Source organism: Palaemon carinicauda, chromosome 30 (assembly GCF_036898095.1).
Source record: "Palaemon carinicauda isolate YSFRI2023 chromosome 30, ASM3689809v2, whole genome shotgun sequence".
Taxonomy (NCBI): domain Eukaryota; kingdom Metazoa; phylum Arthropoda; class Malacostraca; order Decapoda; family Palaemonidae; genus Palaemon; species Palaemon carinicauda.
The window spans coordinates 36,942,813-36,968,599 of NC_090754.1; the positions used below are offsets into that span (position 1 = coordinate 36,942,813).

Here is a 25,787-nt window from a genome sequence, read left to right on the forward strand (position 1 = left end):
CCGTCGCGCGAACCGACGGTGTTCCATCGCACGAACCTACAGTGTTTCTTCGCACGAACGTCGGCTTAATTCTTGCAGTGTCCATTGCTCGTCTATGGGTTATCGCTCGCTGACCACCAGCTCTCGCCCTTCCTACCATGCTCGCCCTCCTTCTGCGCTCCTTCGCTCACTTTCGTTTGTGTTCCTGCATGACCGCGCATGGGCGCTTCCACGTTTGCCCACGCGCAAATCATTGATTTACCATCACGCGAGCTCCAGGGTGATTGCGACCACGATTCCCATTGGGGTTTTCGCAGCATGGCCAGCCCTGGCGAGTTCTTCTGGAGCGTATTTCCAGAACACGGCCTCACCCCGTAAACGCAGAGCATGGCACTTGCAAGAATAGGAAGAATCTTCAGGGAGGTCTGAGCAACACTCCTCTTTCCAGAACCTGGGTTAGCCCTTCCCCGTCATTCCCTGGAAGGATTTTTGGCGGGAGGCTTTCCGTTCGAGATTTCTCCATCGGCCAAGGGGTGACTGCTTACCCCTTCCTCTTCTCCACCTCGTGTAGGGGGCTTACCAGGTCCTTTCCCTCCTCGGTTACGACCCGAGGTTTGGTTCAAGGAAGCTACAGGAAGATCATGGGTACTTTCCTCCTCTCGGGCTCAGGCACCTTGGCGTTTCGTCGTTAAGTATATAACTTGTGGGCAAGCTCGATGTTGGACCATCTGTACGCGCTGACCGAGGGCTTCCTTTCGGGTGTCTCATCCGTGGATGTCGACAACCTCAGACACCCTTCCATCCTTGAGAAGAGTTTGTTTGTGCCAAGGACAGAGACTTAGACAGCGGCTGTGCGGAGGAAATCGACTTCCGTTTTCACTCCTCCAAGGCGCTTTCTTCCAGACTCTGCAGGGCTCCAGCGCCTTTTTCTTTCAACCACGTCGGCCTAAGTTATCGGCTACGACAACTGAGACAAGGTGTCCAATTGCAGTTTCCTCCTGTCAGGAACAGATGGCACGGGAGGCTCCCCCGGGGGGGGGGGGGGCATAGTCCTAAAGGGAGCGGCAGAGTTCACGAACTCTAGGATTGGCACCCCCCCCCCTTGCAGGTTTCTCGCTGGGAGGATGCTTAAGGTTTCTCATCCGGATGACAGCTTCCCGATGCCCATTCCCGCACGATCTGTGATCAGCCAAGGATATTGCGCCTGCCGTCTCTGTCAGCGAATTCAGTGTCTCTGAACCTCTATGCCATAGGGTCGGCAAGAGTTGCCCGTTTGGGCAGAATGATCCATACCTTAGGAGAAGGTCCTCCATGGGATCATCGACGGCTTCACCCCCGGCTTCTTCAGTCGATCCTTTCTTGTAAGGAAGTATCTGAGTCGGGAGTTCCGTAGTCGACCTCTCAGCCCTGATCAAGTTTGTCGAACAAAGTGTAGAACAGCAGAATCGATCAGACTGGTAACGAGGAGACAGGACTCCTTAAACCCTGGATCGGAAGGACGGGTACTTTCAGTTCCCATTCCATCCATCTTCCAGGGAGCTCGTGGAATTCAGCCTAGACTGCAGGTATTCCTGCTTATGATGCAGTGTGGCGATCCCGCCGTGGCATCGCAGGTTTTTTTCCCCAGAGAACTCTCCCTGCTTTCCTCATGGCCGCTCAGGTGCAGGCTTCCGCCTCCTTCGCTTTTTGGAGGGCTGGTCAACTCCGGTAGGCTCGGGTTCGACTTTCTTCAGCACCGGGACAAGCTTCCAGATGCTTACCATGAGTGTGGGTTCATGGTATTTTGCTAGGAGCCTTCTCTCTTCTGCCTCAACATCTGGAGTATCTGGCCATGATATTGAGTCAACGGCCTTACCACGTTGGAAACCCCGCTTCTCGTCCGTCCAGCGAGGTTAAGCAACGTCGATTCTGGTCGGTACTTGGATGGGTGACCACCTGGGGACGCCAGATTCTGTTGCCACCTCCTCTGAGCCTTCCCTTCGGTTGACTGTGGCAAGGCTGAGGAGAGTCGCAGTACCTGTTCTCGGTCAAGCAGAGCTTTGAGCCCTACCTTGGAACGTTTCCTAGTTCTCCTTTCCTCATTGACCCGTCTATAGTTCCAAACGGTCGCGCCTCAGGATAAGTTCCATGTGGGCCGGTCCAAGTTCCGGTGGTTTCAGGCAACGATTAACCGGACTTCCTGGCCCCTATGGGACCAGCGGAACTATTAGACCTGCAATGGGTGTTGACCTATGGAACCTCTTGATGGGAGTGGATATTCTCGTCCTTTCCCCACATTCTTGATGCTGTTCTCGGACTCGTCAAAAAAAAAAAAGGGGGGGGGGGCATGTTCCGGTCCAGGCCTATGGACAGGACCTGAAGGATACCTCTCCATCATTCAGGCAGGCTTAGGGACCGTAGTCTGGCCCCTCTACAGATCCTACAGCTCCTGCCGAGTCGCTCCGTGCGCGTCGACTTCATGATTCTGGCGTGTTCCAACCAGCAGGGGACGCATTTTCACACCCACATCTTGTAGTAGAGATACCGAGATGATTGAGATACTCTCAATACCACCATCGGCTCTCTCATTCCAGGCAGAGGAATTTTCTCTCCGACTATCCGAGCAGAGCCTCGTAGAGAGAGTGTACCTGGGGGTCTTTGGCCTTGAGTAACCAGCAAGTCCTGGTCTGGGGGACCTGATCGCGACAGCTTGGAACCTCAAGCTTCCGCTGTTCTTCCCCCCAGTCTCAGACCCCGAGACTCTGGCAAGATGCATTCCGGTGATGGTGGGACAACTTCGACGCCTGCGTCTTCCCTCCTTTTTGTCTGTGGAGAATGGGTCTCAACAAGACCAGGTTGTCTGTCAACCTTTCAATGGGAGAGCTCCACTGGGACTATGTGCAGAACGGTTTCTGGACCCTCGGCTTCCCCTGACGGAACTCCCGGGAGAGCTTCTCCCATGGCACAGACTACTCAAACAACCACACTGCAACATCTTTCACGAACTGGGGCGTCGCTTCGGCTTCATGCCTGGAGACAGTACGCCTCCTCCTCAAGAAGAGACAACCCGCTAAAGTCGCGGGACGGAGGTCGCTCTCGGCAATGAAGCCTGTCGCTCAGCCTTTCCCTAACCTTCAGGCTTAAAGGAATAACTTTTTCCTGCCCGCTGGATCTTTTCTCGCTCATGCGAAGCTACGATCGTCCCTGCCCTAGTCGGAGTGAGACCTCCAATTTGGAGCATGGCTCGGACTTTTTAGTCTCTTGAGAGATCTTCTCAAGACCCTTTACGACAGGCCTAGGATTGTATTCCGTCTTGGGTCTCCTGCTCACTCTGGCCGCGGCCAGTGTGTAAGCAATCTTCTTGGTCTCGTACGACTCCGCCCTTTCTAAGGAAGAGGGGTAGGCAACATTCAGGTTCGCTCCTGAGTTGTTGGCTAGACTCAGAATCTTGGGGTCCTGGCCCTTCGGTCCAATTCCTTCAAGATTTCGAGTCTCCATTCTGTATCTGATATCCCAAAACCTTCTCTTTCTTGCCAGTAAAGGAATCGAGAGGTTAGCTTTGGGAACAGCTGCAGTTTGTCCTCAGTTGCAGCCGATTTGGGAGCACAAGGAGGACACGGGAGAGAGACACCAGTATACCTCTTCAGCTCGGACTCAAGGACATTCATCTCGACCTGTCTCCAGACCCTCCCCCGTCACGTCGCCCTACAGCACGATGTTGGATACATCGCAACGTCCCTCACCTTCGAGTAATACTACTCTGTGACGCAGGTGCTACAAGCTGGAGTCTGGAAGCGTCTAATGACCTTCGCAGCCCGCTTCCTGTAGGGCGTGACCAACAGGAGTTTCGATACGTTTTCTATCGCTCTGTGGTGGCTACACAACAGCTGGTCTAACCTCAGGCTCCTTTTTGGACAGGTAGCAGAAGGTTGAGGGCATTGTTATCAGGTTTTAGTCTGCATGAACGAAAGAAGTATGTCTGGCCCTTATTTCTTTCTTCATCATCCCCTCTACGGGGAAGCAGCATCCTGGTCTCTGCATAGCTGACCTCGAACCTCTGCAGGTAAACCATGCTTCCTTGTGTTCCGAGTATTGAGTCAATACTGTCGCGTCCCCCATACCCTGACGAGGTGGTATTGGGAACGTCCTAACCCAGAGTTCCTTCTGGAACTCCAGGTCAACTGCCTAGGATGGGTCACACTTCTTCCTTCACACACAAGCTTATGTAGGCCACACGGTTCCTTGCGGAGCAAGGAACTTTTGAGGTGCAGGGACTCCTTTTCTCGAGTGAGACTCACTCGGATTCTGAGTCCCCGGGTAAAGCCAAAGCCAGTATGGCTGGGGACTTTCCACCCTACCTAAGGGGTAAGTCACCCAATGTAAATAGCGTGGTTTGTATTTCGGTTACGGAACAAATGACATTCGAAAATAATTTGTATTTTTCCTAACCATACAAACCTTAGCTATTTACACATATTTGCCCGCCAGCCCTGTCCCCCAAGACAAGTCCTACCTCTAAGTGAAAGTGAGCATTCACCTGTGTGTGAGGGGGGGAGGGGTAGCTAGCTACCACTCCCCTACCCCCCCGCTAACTAGTGCGGGGGTAATACACCCTCGTTAAATTCTAATGGCTCGCCATTTCAGCTGCGCTAAAAGGTAAACCCAATGTAAATAGCTAAGGTTTGTATGGTTAGGAAAAATACAAATTATCTTCGAATTTGTCATTTTTCCTAACTATACAAACCTTAGCTATTTAATCAAACTTGCCCGCCAGCCCTGTCCCCCATGAAGTCCTACCTCTGAGCAAAGTGAAGTATTCACAGGTGTGTATGAGGGGGGGGTGGGTAACAAGCTACACCTCGCTAACTAGCGGTGGGGTAGTAAACCCTCGTTAAAATTCTAATGGCTCATCATTTCAGCTACGCTGAAGTTGTAGTGGTTTGCGGACTGTGGCCAGAAGTTGCACCCGAACTGCCTAGTGTCCGAATGCCGACCACAGCCCGACGTTCAATACACAACAAATATTCAACGGTGGAATACCCAAAAAAACTTAAGTAACAGGTCAAGAGAATGGAGCTCTGGGCACCACCCCTTGATTTATACTGGGCAAGGGGACCCAGCTAGAATCTTGCTTATCATACCTTTCATTGGGCTAGCTGGATTAACATGTAAGAAGAACTTTGATTCATTTCTGGGAAATCAGTAGAATATTGTATATACAGTAGCTCTATATTCTTTTGGTAAGATGGTTTTGAGCTCAAGTAAGGGTCAGGGCATTAGGTGAAAGGGAACATTATAATTAAAACTGAGAAAATAAACAGTGGCTGAGAAGGGAAGCACATTGGTGTAAGGAACTGGAATGAGATGCTGTATTCATGAAAACAAGCAAAAAAATATTTATTTGAAAATTTAACAAACAAAAAAAACTGTTGTGAATACTTAAACAAAATTAGTATTCCTTTGCAAATCAGCTCCACAAATAACAAACAAACAAGAAATTTTTTCCAGAGGTGGGACACTCATAAGTGTTCCTATACAGTACAATATAAACAAAGGCACACCTAACCGTGTATCTATTTGGGCAAGTACCAGTATGCCATTTCAATAGTTCCAGTTAACTATTAATGTTTATGACACTTAAAAGTTTGGCTATCTCCACAAAAAGACGGTTTTAGGCCCCTTTACGTTCACTCGGTTCTGGGGAAAACATTTAAAAAAACTGTCCATCACTAAGTTCCAGTATGGAATCACCTTTTGTGGTCTGGTGATGTGGAGTAGCAATATCTTGATCCTTGTTGATGAAATCTTGGATACTCAAGTTTTCCAACTGTCGAAGCTCTTTTTCAACTGACTGAGAGTAATGAAGAAGATCCGTGCCTGATGTCAAAACTTCTCTAATGACAACATCTTCTAGCTGAGCCTTGAAACTTGAGTTCATATCTTCACCTTCTCCCGTTTCACCCATTTTGAGCAATGCATCATTTATTTCTATCAAACGAGATAATCCTGTTTTGCGATACATTGAATTCCAGGGATGGATGTACTCACTCTTTTCTATACACTGTTCATACAGTAGTGTAAGGGAAGTTTATACCAAGCTGATTAACTATATAAACAGTTGCAGGAATAATGCAGTACCCTTCCAATCATTTTTCTTGTGCCACGTCTTGACTCAACTTCTAGTTGCCTCTCCAAACCCTACAGCGAATAGGGCGTGCTGCAAAACAAATGTTGTTAGACAATGGGTAGGACCAAAAAATATAACAATATCACCCTTAAACATATAAATAATGCTTCTATTCATGACTTTCTGTTATACAAAATGAATGAATTTGTTGCTTTCAAAATAAGTAAACCTATTTAAGAAAAATTGAAATCTTTACAGTGAATATATGGAAAATCATTCTAGTACAGTACTGGGGCAGAATATCAGACATTATGACAAAAGGGAATTGATAATGATGGTTACTTTAAAACATATATAACCCAGAAATGTTATATTTGGAAATGGTTTGTATTTTCCCCAACTATTATTAATTTTTTCACAAAGTAATAACCCATATTAAATAGCTAAGGTTTGTATAGTTAGGAAAAATACAAATTATCTACGAATTTGTCATGTTTCGTCCACATACCTATGACGAGGTGGGATTGGATAACATCTATGGTTGATTCAAAGATTCCTACGTGTCTGAGAATTCTTGCATACGCTAATCACACTGCTAGTATTATACAATCTCACAGATTGCGCAGGCCACTAAAGCGTGCTATTGCACATGAAATTTTGTGAGATGTCAGGGTTTTCTCCCTTAAATGTGCAGAGCGCATGCAAAAAAGACCCAGGTCAAAAGCCAGCTAGTTGATTTAGGACTTCCATCCACCTTAAGGGTGAGTCCTCCCTACTAAAGAGTGAAAAGGTTTGTATTTAGTGTCAGAACAAATGACAAATTTAAAGTAATTTGTATTTTTCCCAGAGATACAAACCTTGAGCTCTTTATACAAATTTGGCCCACTACCCCCTATCCCTGGTAAGTGCTGCCTGCAGTCAAAAGTGACGAAACAACAACGGTGTGTGTGTGTGTGAGCGGGGTTGCTGGTACTATCCCCCTACCCCCCGCTAACTAGCAGTGGGAGTTGTTACACCTCGCTAGAAGTCTTACTGCTAGCCTTCCAGCTTTGCTGAAAGTATTTCCCAAATAAAGAGCGCAAGGTTTGTACCGTTTGGGAAATTACAAATACAAATTACTTCAAATTTGTCTGTTTTCCTAACTATACAAACCTGTTTCCTCACCAAAAACTCCATTTCCCACTTGGATCTTCATAATTGTTTTTATAAGAGGGAGTTAGAAAAACTCATGAACGGGTGGTTTGCATCATTATTCATGGCCAGAAATGGATAAAACACAAGATAGTAAGTGGGAACAATATGTAGTTTGTATATTTGGCTTGAAATGAAAGTATCATACTGTATATTTATTGAACTTTCATGGAAAGAGTTCATATTAGGCGAGGCACGATTTGCACTGTGAATCGTTTCCTTCAAATTTCCTTTAGGTATGACAGCATCAGCTGTAACTTTCACTTGCTAAAACAAACATTGATTAAATATAGGTCTTGTTCCTTGGAAATTATAGAAAGTTATTGCCAAAATTAAACGTCTTTTGTGGGGCGCATCATTGACATTCAAGTGAATGAATCAGAGTTTGGGAGGTAAAAATATAACGAGGAAGACCTTCGTTTGGTGCTTAGATGTAAGGTAATATAGAGCAGAAGACCAAAAACTTCTTAGATTCCTCTTGGGAAATAATTAAAAATTAATACTCTTGTACCCAAGAAAAGAATTTTAATAAGTAGTAGTGAGCAATTCAAAATGGAGTGCCGATAAAGATTTTACCAGTAATGGGTATGTGCACCTCTGTTAATCACTCAGAACTCTTTGTAGATCCTGTTACAGGTGCATATACCCAGAATGCCAAGAGGCTATGATTAGATATGGAGATATGTTCTCCATTGAGGTGTAAGAAAGTCATCTTTTAACTAATACCCCTTATATGTATGTTCATTCCACCTGGTAAAAGTATCTATAATGTAGATTTGTATACAAATTTTGCGCTGTGAATCATTTCTTTCAAATTTCCTTTAGGTATAACAGCATCAGCCGTAGCTTTCACTTGCTGTAGCAAACGCTGATTAAATGTAGGTCTTGTTGCTTGGAAATTACAGAAAGTTATTGCCAAAACTGAACATCCTTTGTGGAGTGCATTATATGCATAAAAGAGAATGAATTGGAGTTTGGGAGGTAAAAATATAATGAGGAAGACCTTTGTTTGGTGTTAGATGTGTGGTAATATAGAGTAGAAGACAAAAAACTTCTTAATGATTCCACTTGGGGATTGAATAAGAAATATTAATACTCTTGTGTCCAAGAAAAAGAATTTTACCGAGCAGTAGTGAGTAATTCAAAATGGAGCCCTGATAAAGGTTTTGCCAATGATGTGTATATACCCCTCTGTTAATCACTCAGAACTCATTGTAAGAGCCTGTTATAGGTACATATACCCAGAACACCAAGAGGCTATGATCAGAGATGGAGATATGTTTTCCATAGAGGTGTAAGAAACTCATATTTCAATTAATTCCCCTTTGTTCCGCAACTGAAATACAAATCACGCTATTTAATATGGGTAATTACTTTCAGGGTAGCCGAAATGACGAGCCAGAATTTTAACGAGGGTTTACTACCCCACTGCTAGTTGGCGTGGGGTAAGGAGGGTAGCTTGCTAACCCCTCCCCCCCCCCCCCCTCACGCACCAGTGCTTGAGTTCACTTTGCTCTCGGCTCGGGTGGTAGTCGGATGTGTCCGCTGTCACCCTCGCCTTCTTTGACAGTCATTGCTAATACTTTTTGCTTTTCCTTTGACAGGTGTGTGTGGAGTTGGCCTCTCCTATGCGAAAGTGTCCTGGATTACCTGACCGCCCTTGTGCCACGCATATGTCAAGACAGACCCCCACACCCTATGTCCTTACTGTAGGGGCCAGCGGTGTGTTAGGAATAAAGTGTGTGGTGTGGTGAGTGTAGGGAGTGGTCTACCTTCCAGTGGGAGAGGTTTTCTCGGCGCCGGAAGAAGTCCAGACGGGATATTTATCCTTCGAAGGTTTCTTTGAAAGGAGAAAATCCCAAGGGCTCTTCTTCCGTGGCCCAAACCTCCTCCGAAACTCCCACTCAATCGGTTTCTTCCGAGAAACTGTCGAGTGGTAGCGTAGGCCGTAATTCTGTTGACCGATCTCGGGGTTTGGGAGAGGGAGTTGCCTCCCATAGCAAGGCAGCTCCTCCTCCTCCCTCGTGGGAGGATTTAAATATAAATATGCCTGTTTCTAATAATGATTTGTTACAGCTTTGGGCTTCCTTGGGGCTTGAGGGTTCGCCCTCCAAGGAAGCCTTGTTTGACATGATCAGGTTGGGGGCAGCTGTCAAACAATCGCCAACTTTAGCAGAGGTTGATCCTCTGTCTATCGTCGACGTTGTCGTGGCAGAGGCTTCCGATGAGTTATATCAAACCTCTACTCGTGATGTTCCCATTGTAGCTGAAGGCTTAGTTCCCCCCTCCGAACATCCTTCGAGGGAGGAACTAAGTCCAACGGTCTCTCCTGCCGGTGATTCTCCCCCTCGGGGGAGTTCACTCAGAGACTCCTCTTCGGAGGACTGCTGATGGTCAGCCCGCTGACCCCACGGCCCCCAGAGGGCGTATAAGGCGTAAAGCCCGCCTTCCTCTTTGCCGTAGAGGCCTTCCTTCTCCTCACAAGGGTGTTAGGAGGCGCCTCTTCGGTTCATTATCTCCGCAGTCCGCCGCAGAGGAACCTCGCCATCGTTCTCCGACTCTACCAGCTACATCCCTGGACCTCTCTGCAGATCGTTCGCGATCTCCTTCGGTGGAAGGTCGTCCTTACAAAGGGCACGCCGACCTTCCACCCGCCAGACCTGCTGACCTGCTGTCGCCGGTCCTGGCTGCTGACGCGCTGTGGGCGCCAACTCATCCCGTTGTAAAACGGGCAACGGTCCCTTCGGGGCATCAAGGGCTTTCGCACAAGTTAGTGCATAAGTCCCTTACGCGCCAGGTCTCCCCTGCGCGGCAACGATCACCTGCGCGCAAGCGCTCGCCTTCAGAAGTGGTTCCTGTTAAAGCGTGCCAGCGCTCATCTGCGCGCCAGCTCTCTCCTGATCGCCAGCGCGCTCCTGCGCGCCCTCATCCTGCTGCGCGCCATGCGTGCCTTCATTCTCCTGCATGCCAACGATCTCCTGCGCGCCCACAATCTTCTGATCTAGGCGCAGTGGGGAAGTTAACCTCTTCCCCTGCTCGCCAGCGCTCACCAACGCACCATCGATCGCCAACGCGCCATCGGTCCCCGCCTGCGCGCCATCCTTCACCAGCGCGCCATCGCACGGAGTCTCCGACGCACGCCCACGAGGTAGCGCACGCGCACCCTGCGTGCCCACCACCACAGCCAGATGTGCACTCTCATGTGCGCCCGCGCTCAAGGGATATGTCTCCTGCGCGCGCGCCCAACGTTATCGCCCACACGGGCTCTTCGGCCGGACCCTGCATGCCCGCGCTCGCTAGCGCTTATTCATCCTTCAGCGCGCCCTCTGCCATCTCCAGCCCGTGCCCCTGCGCGCCATCGTTCGCCCGCGCGTGCCCTCGCCATAGCCCTCACGCGCGAACAATCTCCCGCACGCGACCCAGGGAAATTCCCATCGCGTGACCGCCAGGGCGATCCCCAGCGCGATCCTACGCGGGCTGCAGGACAATGCGCGGCCAGGTCATCATCGTCGCGTCCCCCCCCCGGCAAGCGCAGAACAGCGCACTGGCCGGTGGGAGGGAGGATTCCGGATAGCTCCAGAACTTTTCTCCATCTCTTCAGGCGAACCCTCCTTTGGTAACTCCTCCTAGGGATCGAACGATCCCCTTCCCTCCAGAGGGAGTTTCTGACAGCACAGCTGTCATTCAGCAGCCTTGGTTTGGGTCCCTGGTCAGAGCGGTCATGTAGGCTTTTAAGCCTGTTCTCTCTGAGCTGGGTCACAAATCATTGGCAGCTTCTACTCCCCTGAAGAGGAAGAGAGGAGTGTCTGACGTGGTAACTTCTCCAAAGTCGTAGCTGACTTCTCGGAAGTCCTTGAGGAAGGCCGCCTCACCCCCCCAGACTTTCACTCTCTCCCCTTCGGACGAAGATTTCCCGTCCTCAGGGGAGTCACGCGAGGTGAGGTGTTCCCCCATCGCACCAATGAGGGAAACCCCACCTCGCACCGGAAAGTCTTCTCGGGTAGGGGTGGAGAAGAGCCTCCCACCATCGCTGTTGGAATCCTGCAATCCTCCCAGGAGGTAGTCGAAGGACTCTAAGACTTTGCCAAAGTCATCCTCAAGGATTAGACCGGAGCCAGCCAAGCACTCGGAGAACGTCCACGAGTCCCCCCAAGAAGAGCCTTTGGGGACAGGAGACTTCGCTGCTAGCCCTTCAGGAGGGGAGCTGCAGGAGTCAGAGCATGCGTTCTGGCAGGTTTTGACCCTTATGAGGAATCTCAATGGGTTTGGGGATCCAGAGATTCCCCCTTGTGAGGGCAAGGACACGGTCTTGGACCGAGTCTTTGGTACTCAAAAACCCTCAAGGCCAGCGTGGCTTTGCCCTGGTCTCATGGGGTTAAGAGTGCCAGAGACAAGGTCGAAGGCCAGCTCTCCGAGCTTGCCTCCTCCAGCTGATCCAGCGCCGGCAACAAACTCCTCTCGCCTCCTCGAGTCCATCAGAGGAGGTACTTTGACATCATGGAGGAGACTTGTTTAGCTCTTCCCCTACACCACTCTTTGGAAGAGCTTACCAGGGGAGTCCCTCTAGAGAGATTCTCCAACTGGCAGGTCCCATTCTCGGCAACGGAGATCCATAGCCAGGAGAAGGTAGCGAAGTGTGCCATGCAGGCAACTTCGTGGCTGGACATCTGGCTAAGGTCTCTTGGCATCCTGTTACGATCAGAGGACTTGTCCAAAGAAAGTATCAGGAAGGCCATGGAGACCTTTTTACTATCAGGCACTCGTACAATCGAGTTTCTAGCCCACCAAGTCTCGAACTTGTAGGCTAATACCATCTTGAAACGTCGAGATGCGGTGTCTGAGAGATTCCATCCAAAGGTCCCCAGTACCGAGATCAGCAGGCTCAGACATTCTTCCATTATGGGGAAGAACTTGTTCGAGCATAAGGACGTGGAGCAGGCGGCTGAGAGGTGGAGGAAGTCCAACCAGGACTCTCTCCTACATAGAGCTCTAACATCAAAGCCCTATAAACCTCCAGCAACCCAGCAACCACGTCCTACCAAGACCACGAACCCGGGAGCTACAGCGAAGACAACGGTGTCTAAGCCCTTTCCTGTCAAGGACAATAAAGGCAAAAAGTCCTCCAGGGGAGGAAAGAATCCTAGAGGGAGCGGCCGAGGCCGCAAACGCTAGGATTGGCAGTCCCCCTGCATGTCCACCAATGGGGGATGCCTACAAAGTTGCGCAAACGGGTGACAGCAACTGGGGGCCGATTCCTGGACGATTTCCGTAATCAGTCAAGGATATCGCGTCCCGTTCACAACATCTCTACCTCCCCTGACAGTGAATTTAGTGTTGTTGAGCTCCCTTGCCATGGGATTGGCAAGGGAGCAAGCCCTTCGGGCAGAAGTCCAGACCATGTTGAAGAAGGGCGCTCTCCAAGAGGTCGTCGACGGGTCCCCAGGCTTCTTCAGTCAACTCTTTCTTGTAAAGAAGGCGTCTGGAGGCGGGAGACCAGTCATCGACCTCTCAACTCTGAACAGGTTTGTCAAGCAGACTCCGTTCAGCATGGAGACCGCAGACACGGTCAGGCTTGCAGTGTGACTGCAAGACTTCATGTGTACACTGGACCTGAAGGACGCGTACTTCCAGATCCCAGTCCATCCGTCTTCAAGGAAGTACTTAAGATTCAGCTTAGACAACAAGGTGTACCAGTTCAAGGTGCTGTGTTTCGGTCTCTCCACAGCACCACAGGTTTTCACCGAGACAAACTTCTGGGACTTTGCCAAGATCTGGGGATCATGGTAAATCTCAAGAAGTCTTCTCTGCTTCCCACTCAAAGACTGGTATATCTAGGCATGATCATAGACACCAGTCTCCCCAAAGCCTTCCCATCAGACGACAGGATTGCAAGGCTGAGGAGGGTCGCAAGTCCTTTTCTCAGACGAGAAGAGCTTCCAGCCCAATCGTGGTTATGTCTCCTCGGTCACCTCTCATCCTTGGCCCGTCTAGTTCCCAACAGTCACCTCAGGATGAGATCCCTCCAATGGTGACTCAAGTCCCGGTGGAATCAGGGTCACGATTCCCCGGACGTCATGATCCCTATGGGTCCTGCGGAACAGACGGACCTTCAGTGGTGGGTGACAGACGAGAACATACGAAGGGGAGTGGATCTTCTCGTCCTCCCCCCGGATTTGATGCTGTTTTCGGACGCCTCAAAGAAAGGGTGGGGGGCCCACGTTCTGCACCACAGGACCTCAGGCCTGTGGTCAGAATCAGAAAAGTGCCTCCATATAAATCTGCTAGAAATGAAGGCCGTATTTCTGGCCCTTCAACAGTTCCAACAATACCTGGCGGGTCACTCTGTGTTGGTGATGAGCTACAACACCACAGTAGTGGCTTACATCAACAAGCAAGGAGGTACCTTTTTAAAGCAGCTATCCCATCTCACAGTAGAGTTACTGAGATGGACTGAAGCCCACTCGATCCCACTATCGTCTCGCTTCATTCCAGGCAAGAGGAATGTGCTCGCCGACAGTCTGAGCAGAGCATCTCAGATAGTGAGTACCGAGTGGTCTTTGGATCATCTAGTAGCCAACAATGTCCTGACTTTGTGGGGTTCTCCGACTGTGGATCTGTTCGCTACAGCGCTGAATTTGAAGCTCCCGCTGTACTGCTCCCCAGTCCCGAATCCCAAGGCGCTCTGCAAGATGCCTTCCAACAATGGTGGGACAACATCGACGTATACGCCTTTCCCCCGTTCTGTCTGATGAGGAGGGTGCTCAACAAGACCAGAATATCGGTCAATCTTTCAATGACCCTTATAGCTCCGCTATGGCTTCACGCGGAATGGTTTCCAGACCTTTTGCAACTCCTAATGGAACTTCTGAGAGAACTCCCTCCACGACACGAGCTATTCAAACAACCACACGCCAATATCTTCCGCAAAGCCGTAGCTTCGCTACGACTTCACGCCTGGAGACTATCCAGCATCTCTTTGCTGAGAGAGGATTTTCGCAACAAGTTGCAAGCAGGATGTCTGGACACCTGCGAAGGTCATCCGCATCTATCTACCAGGCAAAGTGGGGAGTTTTCTGTGGTTGGTGTCATGGAAGGGGTATATCTCCACTTGATACCACTATTCCAGCAATAGCGGAGTTCTTCGTGTATTTGCGGGAAGAAATGCGCCTTTCAGTCTCAGCAGTGAAAGGCTATCGCTCAGCCTTAAGGCTAGCCTTCAGGCTCAAAGGAGTGGACATTTCTTCCTCGCTGGAACTTTCTCTACTCATACGAAGTTATGAACTTACCTACCCTCAGTCGGAAGTGAGACCTCCTCCATGGAACGTGGTTTGAGTTCTCAGGTCTCTTAAGAGACCTCCCTACGAACCATTACGCCAGGCTTCAGATCGCCACCTAACTTGGAAGACGGTGTTCCTACTAGCTTTGGCCTCGGCCAAGCAAGTTAGTGACCTTCATGGTCTCTTTCATGACATCGCCCATTCAAGGGGATGGGGGGGAGGTAACGTTCATATTCGTCCCTGAGTTTGTTGCTAAGACTCAGAATCCGGGAGGGCCGGACCCTTGGTTCGACTCTTTCCAGATTTCGAGTCTTCGTTCTGTAACAGATGACCCAGACCATCTCCTACTGTGTCCAGTAAGGAGTCTGAGGCTATATCTCAAAAGAACGGCTGCAGTTCGTCCCCAAGTGCAGGCATTGTTTGTGAGCACGGGGAGAACTAAGTGGAGGGTTACCAAGAATACCATCTCGGCATGGATTCGTAGGGTGATCCATCTGTCCCTGAATCCTGACCCTCCTCCGTCACATCGCCCTAGAGCATATGATGTCAGGGGCGTAGCTACGTCCCTGGCCTTCAAGAAGAACTTTTCAGTGACGCAGGTTCTACAGGCGGGGGTGTGGAAGCGTCAGACGACCTTCACAGCCCACCACCTGCAAGACATGACCCACAGGAGGCTCGATACGTTCTCTATTGGCCCTGTGGTGGCTGCACAACAGCTGGTTTAAAACCTCAGGCTCCTTAATGGACAAGTAGCAGAAGGTTGAGGGCATTGTTACCCGGTCTTAGTCTGCATGAATGAAAAGGTATGTCTGGCCCTTATTCTTTTCTTCGTCCTCCCCTATCTTGGGGAAAGCAGCATCCTGGGTTCTCTGCACAGCTGACCTCGAACCACTGCAGGTAAACCATGTTTCCTTGTGTTCCTAGTACTGTATTAAGCTAATACTGTCCCGTCCCCATACCCTTACGAGGTGGTATTGGGAGAGTCCTAGCCTAAAGTTTCCATCTAAAGGACCACAGGTCAACTTCCTAGGACGAGTCACACTTCATACCTTCACACACAGCTTACGTAGGCCGCAGCCCTTGCACAGCAAGGTTCTAGCGAGGTGCTGGGACTCCTTATTGTTGAGTCCTGACACACTTAGATACCGAGTCCCCGGGGAAAGCCAAAAGTCAGTATGGCTGGGACTTGCCACCCTTCCTAAGGGGTGAGTCACCCTTATTAAATAGCATGGTTTGTATTTCAGTTACGGAACAAATGACAAATGCGTAGGTAATTTGTATATTTCCTAACTATACAAAACTTAGCTATTTAATCAAACTTGCCCGCCAGCCCTATCCCCCGTGAAGTCCTACCTCTAAGCAAAGTGAGTTCAAGTACAGGAGTGTGTGTGTGCGTGTGGGTGGGTGGGGGGGGGGGTTAGCAAGCTACCCTCCCTACCCTGCGCTAACTAGCGGTGGCGTAGTAAACCCTCGTTAAAATTCTAATAGCTCGTCATTTCAGCTACGCCGAAAGTTATTACCCATATTAAATAGCTAAGGTTTGTATAGTTAGGAAAAATACAAATTACTGACGAATTTGTCATTTTATGTATGTTCATTCCACCCATTAAAAGTATCTTTAATGTAAATTTTTATACCAAATATTTTTTCATTAATTAATGTTATAGTAATGCAGATATTTTAATTCAACAGAACAAAAGCAGGAACAGCTACACAACTTCATGCAGGAAGCAACTACATTTTACATTCACTTAAGAGTAGAGAGTGGACTTGAATTAATAGTCCCTGTAGCTGCAGAAAGACCTCAGTCTTCGATCTCATAGACTTTGGAAAGGAGCAATTGAAATTTTACTTCAGCCAGTGTTTTAATTATAGGTTTGTATGTGAAACCGTATTGGGATTGGACTGTCTATAGCAATTAGTTGAAACTCATTGCTAAGTAAAGAGAAAGACCTGGATAATGTGAGTGGGATTATGCTAGCTTAAGTCCATTTTTGTTCCTTTTTCTATATTTTCTCAATTTGGGAGACCCTCTTAACGAGAGAATGCCTTGATGAAGTCATTGGGCTTCAGCACGGCATATCATTCCCGTGCTGAAGGCTTGTGACGGGCAAGAGGGCTCTCGAACTGGGGAATTTCTTTTCCTCAGTTTGACTCTAAATTTCTCTCATTCTTTTTCTATTACCTCTTATTGCTTATTCCTCCTTCATAATTATCAGCTGTCTCCAACCTTGCTGTCAAAACTCTCTTACCCATTTCACTGTCCAGGTTTTTTTAGAGGGGACATTGTATCCATGATCGGTTTTTATTTCAAAATCAATTGTGGGAGCTGTGGTGGTCTTGCCAACTGCCCGAAAATGTTTGGACACCTAGGAGTGTCAGTATTCCCATACTGGCACGCGGAACTATCTCTTAGGAAATTTGGCCTTCGGATTCCAGGGGTTGGCGATTTTATAGAGATAGGACTCTCGGCATTCTGTCCGGTTTGCCTGCCACTATGATTAGAGTGGGGATGATTGTATTCTTGAAATGCTCTCAGTCCCATCAAGCGGGTTTGGCATACACTTGAGCCACTCTAATCATAGTGGTACCATCCCTTTGTGGTAGGGTAGGGAGTGGACATTTGGTAAGCAGCTTTCACAGGTGTCATTGGTGGAGAAATTAATTCCAGGAAAGGCTAACGGTGTCTTCTTTGGAATTTCAGACAGTCTTAATTTTTTCTCTCCCTTAAATTATATTTTTTTCCATTGTTTTTTTTTCATTGTTATTATGACCCCTTCCCTCCCCCTGAAAAAATAATTAATGAGTAAACTTAATATTCCCCGTACCCCTGGATCAAATGGCGAACCCCAGACACCGTTGACGACTTCTGCTTGTTTAAATAGGGAAAGCTCTGTTGACAACCTCGGCAATAAAAAGGATTCCTCCAACAATACTTCTTTGACCAGTGTTGTTAAAGACAATTTATCGGCACTGGTGGAAAATGATGCTTGTAATAACCGTAATACTTTACTCTCTGGTTCTGGCTCATTACCAGATCCAACAAAAAATCTGAAAATTCTCCACTTAAAAAACATACCAATTGGTTGTAGCTATGACATAATTCATGAAGCCTTCTGTAGATTTGGAGCAATCAAAGAAATTTTAATGGAGCTTAATGGTAGTAAAGGCTTTTGGGAAGCTTGGGTATCATTTTCAAGTTTTGAGATTGCTTTAGAAGCAAATAAAAATTTAGAGAGCATAAAAATTGACAATTGTTTGATTTCTGGGGCTTTATGTGATAAAGCACCAAGACACCTAGAGGTATATAAACCAGAAGAATGGATGGAAAAAGAAATAGAGCATATACTTCTAGAAGTAAGAACCCCCAAGCCCCCAACATGGATAATTGCATCTGGAAAGATAGATAATAATAACTATTATAAGATTAGTAAATTTATACAAAAAAAAGTTGGTTTAATTAAAAGTAAGGATATTAGTAGATACGGTAAGCAATCTGTTTTGATTAATGCAAAATCAGATACTCAAGCTCACATGCTTTGTGGCATGAAGATTGCAGAAATTGATCCTATTAAGGATATTAAACCACATATGAGCTTCAGCTATGGTAAAGGAGTAGTTTTTGATAAAGATCTATATGAATTCTCAGAACCAGAAATTCTGGACATGTGCCCTGCTAATGTTTGGAAAGTAAGTAAGATCCCTCAAACAAGCATGGTAGTTTTAACATTTGAAACCCCTGTTATACCAGATCATATAATTATTGAGAATGAAAGAGTACGTGTTCGAGAATATAAACCTAGGCCTTTACAATGCTTTAATTGTTTCAAGTACGGTCACCCTTCCCGGTACTGCAATAATACGAAGATCTGTATTAACTGTTCTTTGTTAGAACATGGCCAATGCAACAGAGATACAACCTGTGCAAACTGTAAAGATAATCATAAACCAAATGATAAAAGATGTAGAGAATACAAGAATGAAGAAGCTGCAATCTTGAAAGCAAATGCTGAACATATAAGTGTAGGTTATGCAAAGCATTTACTCAATCGGCAACTTAATTTTGCTCGCGCGGTTAAGATGCCAACAAAAGATTATAATCCACTACCCCTTACTACCACAGGGGGACCAGTGGCAGCACCTGGCCCGTCAGGTGCATCTCCCTCAGTGGTAGTAGCCCAGCCATCTGGGTCAAGTGCTCAGGCTATAAAAGCCAGAGCACAAACCTCCAAAGAGGTCAATATGGTGTCCAACACACCAAAAGTATTGTCACCGATAGGAGCATCTCCCCTAGAGGTAGTAGCCCAGCCTTCTGGGTTAAGTGCTCGAACTGTTGAAGTTCTAGCACAATCCTCCAAGGAAGCCAATGTGGCTTCCACCACCTTAAATGTATTGTCTCAGGCAGAATCTCTACCTGATTTGATGGAGATTGGAAAACAAGATCTTCCAAAGAGGAAAAGGTCCCCATCATCCTCACCTTCATCCAAGTCAGGTAAGTGCCCTACTGCTCATGATCCTAAGGTTGACTCTTATAGAGATCCTAGAAAGAAAGAAAAGAAGAGTGGTGGCCTAGTAAAGCCTTCCATCTCCAGGCCTTACATGGTTTCATCTGAAAAGTCCCAAAAGACAAATGAGACAAAGAAAAATAATAACAAAAGATAATGTCTATCATCCAGTGGAATTGCAGAGGTCTAAGTACTAGCATTGAGCAAATAAAAACTTTAACCAGGGACTCAGACACGAAGGTAATTTGCCTACAGGAAACCAAGATCAGTGACAAACCATTTAATCCTGGACTCAATTATCATTTTTGTAGATCCCCTCCTTTGCAAGCTGCAAGAGCTCAAGGTGGTACAGGTTTTATTATTCACAAATCTGTAAAATTTGAAACAATCCCACTCAATACACCACTACAGGCATATGCAGTTAGAACTCATATCGGGAAAAAAATTACTTTATGCTCGCTATATATTGAACCATCCTTAGAACTTTTCCTCTTAGATCATGCTGGTAATCCAAGAAGGCTTAGACTTTCTGACCTCCAAGACTTGATCAATCAGCTTCCTGCCCCTTTTATTTTAATGGGTGATTTTAATGCAAAGCATACTTTATGGGGTGGAAATGTGTGCGATAGATGGGGTAATCTTGTTGAAGAATTAATCGACAACAATGATGTAATACTAATGAATGATGGTTCTCCAACTAGGTATGATGTATTCCACAACTCTACATCAGCCATTGATTTGTCAATCTGTTCCTCATCCATTCGATTGGACTACCTTTGGTCAGTAAATGAACACCTACATGGCAGTGACCATTGGCCAATAATGTTAAATTATGTCCATAATCTTCCTTCTCAGTGTCCACCAAAATGGAAGATAGATGAGGCAGACTGGGCAGCTTATGAAAACTGTTCACACACTGATAAAGAATATGATGAATTTACATCTCCAGTGCATGCCTATCAACATCTTGAAAATATTATTGATGATAATGCTAGCAAGTTTATACCTAAAACATGCGGTTTACCTCATCGCTCTGTAGTTCCTTGGTGGAGTAAAGAATGTGCCAACGCAAGAAAAGTGACCCGAACTTGCTTCAGAAGATACTTGAGGACAAACTATTTAGCAGATAGAATAGCATATCTCAGAGCCTATGCCAAACAAAAAAGAATTTTTAAAAAAGCAAAGAGAGCATCTTGGAAGAAATATATATCTAATATTAATACCAAAACTCCTTCAAAGGAAATATGGGACAAGATTAGAAAACTTCAAGGTAAATTCGTCCCTAAGCCTCTACCAGTATTAAGGGAAAATAATAGATATATATCTGACCCCAAAGATGTAGCAGAGGTTCTTGCTAAGCACTTTGCTCATGTATCAAGTGCTGACAACTATTCCCCAGCATTTCAACAAATTAGAGCATCAACATCTGTTGTTCCTCCTGCTTCTTCAAATACTGAAGCTTTTAACCTGCCTTTTAGTATGGAGGAGATGCAAAATGCTATCTCCAGCTCTTCTTTAACTGCCCCAGGTGAGGATGGCATCCGGTATGAAATGATATCACATCTTCCAGTGGATACCAAGGAATTTTTATTAGAAACCTTTAATGGTCTATGGGCTTCCCATACATCTGATTCCTGGCATACTTCAATTGTAATTCCAGGCCACAAGTCTGGTAAAGACCCAGAACTGCCATCTAGTTATAGGCCCATATCCTTGACCAGTTGCATATGCAAACTATTTGAGAGAATGATCAACAACAGACTTGTGTGGTATCTAGAATCAAAAAATCTTTTATCTAACAGACAGTTTGGTTTTAGGAAGAACCGAAGTACTCTAGACCCTTTGCTGATGTTATCAAGGGAAATTTCAAATGCTTTTTCTAACCAAAACCAGGTGGTGGGTGTCTTTTTTGACCTCGAAAAGGCATATGACACCACATGGAGGGGTGGTATTTTAAAGCAATTGGCCTCGTGGGGTATAGGAGGACATATGTTCTCTTTTATTGAAGAATTTTTATCAAACCGCTCCATTAAAGTGAGAGTAGGGTCAGAACTATCTTCATCCTACATGCAAGAAGAAGGTGTCCCCCAAGGCAGCGTATTGAGTGTGACCTTGTTTGCTGTTGCAATTAATAGTCTCATTAGTCACATACCTCCTGGCATACAAGGATCACTATTTGTCGATGACTTTGCAATTTATTGTAGTGGATCATCTGCACTACAAGCATGCCAAAATCTTCAAATTGCAATAAATGCTGCTTCCGCATGGGCAAATTCTCGCGGATTCATGTTTTCTCCTCAGAAGACCAAAGCCATTCGCTTTACTCGTACTCGTAAAAGGGAAGAGATCCCCACCCTTTTCTTAAATGATTGTATTTTGCCATATGAGGATAGTGTCAAGTTTCTTGGAGTCATTTTCGACAAGAAAATGACATTTGGTCACCATATAAATGACCTATCTATCAGGGTTAAGAAGTCACTGAACATTCTGAAAGTGATATCGCATTTTGATTGGGGTGCTGATAGAACAACTTTGCTTAGAATTTATACATCTTTGTGTCTGAGCAAGTTAGACTATGCATGCCAAATATATGGGTCAGCTACAAAGACTTTACTTGGAAAACTTGATATTGTTCACAATGCTGGGCTTCGCATCTGCACAGGTGCTTACAGAAAATCTCCCATTGACAGTCTCTATGTTGATTCTGGCATACCTCCCCTTTCCATTCGCAGAGAGGAGTTGAGTTTGAGGTTTTTAGCTAGGTCCATTGCTGTGAGAAACAATCCTAACTGTAAATATGTTAGGGCGCCTTTAGATCGGGCTCCTAACAGATCTAGAGTGCCTAAGGCTTTGGAAGTACAGCTGAAAAATGATGCTAGAGAAGTAGGATTGTTAACAGCACAGATAGCAGAGGTAGGATATCCCAAGTCTCCTCCTTGGTGTAATCCACCTGTTAAAGTATGTTTTTCAATATTAAACTTACCCGATAATCATGTAGCTGTCAACTCCGTTGCCCGACAGAATTCTACGGGAGGGATACGCCAGCTATCACTATACTAGAAGGGGGTGTACTCACAAGCGCCACCTGTGGCCAGGTACTACAGTACTTGTTGTTGACGCCACCTCACTTTTTCCTCTGTCGTGCTTCCGGCAAGACGTTCTTGGATACGCTTATGATTTTGGAGTATTGTTCACGGTTTGGTGAAGTATTTCTCTAAAATTTGCAGCTATTCGCTATACTGGAAACTTCTATATTAGCTTAGTTAGCTTTTGGAATTAATTTGATTAATTATGGTGACGAAGAGAGTATGAACTCTCTTTCACCTTTAAATGGCCGACCCTTCCCTTAGACGGAAGTGTTGGTGTCTAAGAGAGTATAGACTCTCTTTCTTAATTTTGCTTAACAAAAGTTATAGATTTATTTTATATCTCTCCGCCTCTTATAGGCCTCTTCGATTAACTTCCTTTTATTATAAACTTATTAAAATTAATTTTTATATTTGTTTATATTCGACCTTCCTAATAGTAGGCGGTCTTTTCTTGGTACCGAAGTTAATTAACATTGAGCCCGTCATTTCGGTTTTACCTGTTAACATATTATGCTATTTTAATGTCTTTGAAAGAATTTCTTTGATAGTCTCGTACTGTTTTCAAAGTTGAACTAACGTTTTGTTTTGTCTCTGCAGTTGTTGACGTTCAGAACGTTCAACTTGCGCTCTATCGTTACGATAGAGAAAGAATTTTCACGGTTTCACGTTGCAGTAAGAGTAACCGTGTCTAGCGTTTTGTTCATTCTTTCTTAACTTAATGGTTTTAATCCTAATAAAGGAACTTTTCATTTTGGGAAATATTTCAGTTTTTTCCTTTAACAATAATATGTTTTAACGATATATATGATTGGGCTCTTCTCTCAGGTTCTAAGTCAAGAGAGAGAGAGATAGAGACGGAGGGAGAAAGAGGAGGATAAACGTTTCATTCAAGCGAGTAACGTTGTTATCGTTTTTGCTCTTCTCCCTAGTCTCTTTAGGGGAAGAAGGTAAACGTTTCTAGAGTGATCTAGTGTTTAGTCTCTTTCCAGCCACTGAATTATTTATCTTTCATTAGATTTTTCTGTTACATTGTAATTCTGTTTTCGCAATTACTAACTTTTGAGAAAGGATAGAATTGCGTGTTTCAGGTACAAACCACTTAAAGTTTCGAGTTCAGTGAAATAAGTGCAAACAGAAAATCAAAGTGATAAGTGATTAGCGCAAAGTGTGTCAGTGTTGTGCGTGAGGGTACTTCTGTGCGCGCCAGTCGTCCTCCCAGTCCGGGACCTCTTGCAAGCTCCCAAGCCCAGGGGAGAAGCAATGTCGAAGGGCAAAAGGGTTCAGCAGGCCTTGATCGGCGCACAGAAGTATCCTCGGTGGTTGCGGGCGTGTCTTACCGAGACCGTCACTCCCACCCGCAGACGATTGAGCCCTTATTTTGCTCGTCTGCAGAAGAAATTTAGGGGAGAAAACGCTGGTCTCAGGTCTCAAGACCTCTTAAACGTAAAGTCCAGACCTATGCCAGACGTACGAAGTTAGAGTTCAACAACCCGGATGCAGTCATTGGGTTAGCTCTGACTCTCCTCAGTCATCAGTTGAATGCACTCCGCCTAAGAGGAGTAAGGTTCTGCCGCAACAGATCTCTGCTGTTAAGGCTTTACCTCAGCAGACCTTAGTGTCTGCCGACCCCAAGTTGACTCTACTGCAGTCCATGCAGTCACAACTTTCAGTCTTGATGCGTGAGTGTCGGGCTGAGAAGGTTGCGCCTCCGCCTGCGCTCGCTCCGCCTGCGCTCGCTCCGCCTGACCGCAGTACCGCCTGCCAGGCGTACGATGTTGAGCCACGTTATGAGTTTACTGATCCCAGTGGTGTGCAGCTCCCTCCGCCTTCCTTAAGGCAACCTCAGCAATGGGAACAGGAGGCTTATACCTCTCTTCCTCCGCTTCCACTTGCTGTTCCACCAGTGAGGCAACACTCGCTTGAGGTACAACAACCTCTCCCATCCATGAGTCAGTCTCCTCAGCTCTCGCTGCAGCGAGCTCAACCCTCCTCAAGGCAAGCACCTCAACACCTTAGCCTTGCGCCTCAGGAGCCTCAACTTGCGAGACTTTTTACTGCGTTCTGCGCAGCCACTACCTTTTCGCTCTCAGCTCACACCGCAGGAACCTCAACTCGTTCCTCAGGAACTTGCTACTGCGCATCCGCCAACCACTCAGCAAGCGCAACCCTTGAGTTCAGCCACTCATGCCAGGAGTCAGCCTCCTCCACCCATGCGCCTACCTTCTGCTACTTCCTTTGATCAGCCTTTGCAGACTGAGCCTCAGGTGTTCCCTCACAGAGTCTTGAAGAGGAAACCACAACTATTGTTGTTCCAGCTCGTTCTGACTCTGCTGTTCAGCATACCTTACCTCCATTTTCAAACATTATGATAATGGAGGTTATTTGTATTACTTATAAAAATATATTTGTATTCCTTGCAATATATTTTTAAAAATATGGCAAAAATATGAATCATGAGTTATGAATGTAAGGTAAATATTATGTTGATATTAAAACCCCATGCAAGCATGCATAAAGCACTCTAGCACTGGTCATGGAATTTCTGAGAAATGTTAAACGCCATGCACACGCTCTGCTTACCTTACAGCATGCTCTACATACAGCATGCTCTGCTTACAGCATGCTCTGCATACAACATGCTCTGCATACAGCATGCTCTGCATTCAGCATGCTCTGCATACAACATGCTCTACATACAGCATGCTCTGCATACAGCATGCTCTGCATACAACATGCTCTGCATACAGCATGCTCTGCATTCAGCATGCTCTGCATACAACATGCTCTGCATACAGCATGCTCTGCATTCAGCATGCTCTGCATACAACATGCTCTACATACAGCATGCTCTGCATACAGCATACTCTGCATACAACATGCTCTGCATACCTTACCGCATGCTTCTCAGTCACACATCTTTGGTTGTTGCCAACTCACTAGACTGTCAAGCAGTTTCATAACGTTGCCTTCTAGTCTGCTGCTTTTGCACCAGTGAAACCCTCACTGAGAGAACTTAGCTTTTCTAGGATATGGTCCCTGTAGATGAGAAAGTTCTTTTCTCCCTCCTTCTGATATTCCCTTGAGGACTCTGTCATTTGGAGGGAGCCTTTAGCTGCGTAGCCTCCTATGGACTTTTATTTAAGCATAACATGCTTCCAGGGAAGGTAATGGTTCCACTTCAGTCGCTAATCCCGTCTGTTACCACACCTGCTCCCATAGACCTTGAGCTGTGTTGCAAGACATGCAGTCCAAGCTTAGTCCTTGTTAGAGGATTTTTTGTTTACGGAGTCAATGTGTCACGGGGAAGACGTTCAACAACCAGCAGAAGTGACTTGTTGTGACGCAGTGCGGCAACCTCAGCAACCCGATAAGGAGTTGTCTGTACGACCCAGACAGTCTAGACAGATTCGGGTTGTCACTGTACTTCCTCGCTTGCCCATGGTTGACAGTTCACAGACTGTGCAGCAGTACCATGATCTTGTGTCCGGCTCCGTCAGACGACTGGCTTTTAAGAGCTCCCACAAGTCGTCGCTGTCTGGAGATTTTCAAATGGACTATGGATCTGACCAAGGAACTGGGCCTCCTGGTCAGTTTTGAGGAGTCTCAGCTCGTCCCATCCCAGACCATTGTCTCCTTGGGT

General features: G+C 46.5%; 1 long non-coding RNA gene across 1 annotated transcript in view; it reads left to right on the forward strand.

Moving 5' to 3' along the window:
* Window positions 1-25,787, forward strand: part of LOC137623711 (uncharacterized) — a 76,955-nt gene that overhangs the window by 34,549 nt on the left and 16,619 nt on the right. The window contains exon 2 of the long non-coding RNA XR_011040624.1: window positions 16,246-16,428. This is a non-coding gene — a long non-coding RNA (uncharacterized lncRNA). The remainder of the gene's footprint in view (window positions 1-16,245; window positions 16,429-25,787) is intronic.